Here is a 353-nt window from a genome sequence, read left to right on the forward strand (position 1 = left end):
GAAGGGAGGGTGGGGACGAGGGGAAAAAATGAGAACCAAGACCTGGCATGTAAAGGTACAAGATCCCAGTAATGAATGTAACTGTGCTGTCTACCTAGAATGTACCAATCAATTCAATTAAAAAATTGTTTAAAAAATTGTTGTGGTAAAAGACACATTACTATTAAATCCCCTTCAAGATGCTCCCCATGACTCTGAACATCCTTATCTCATAATCTGTGCCACTTTCTGAAAGAGTCCTGCAAGTTCTCTTCCATAAGTGCCTTTAGTTGTGCTGTCATTGCTGCATGCACGTCCTGAATCAGTGAAAACGATGTACCCTTCATAATCATTTTGACTTTGGGGAGGAGGTG

This window comes from Fukomys damarensis, unplaced genomic scaffold (assembly GCF_012274545.1).
Source record: "Fukomys damarensis isolate Sample0158 unplaced genomic scaffold, DMR_v1.0_HiC HiC_scaffold_37, whole genome shotgun sequence".
NCBI lineage: Eukaryota > Metazoa > Chordata > Mammalia > Rodentia > Bathyergidae > Fukomys > Fukomys damarensis.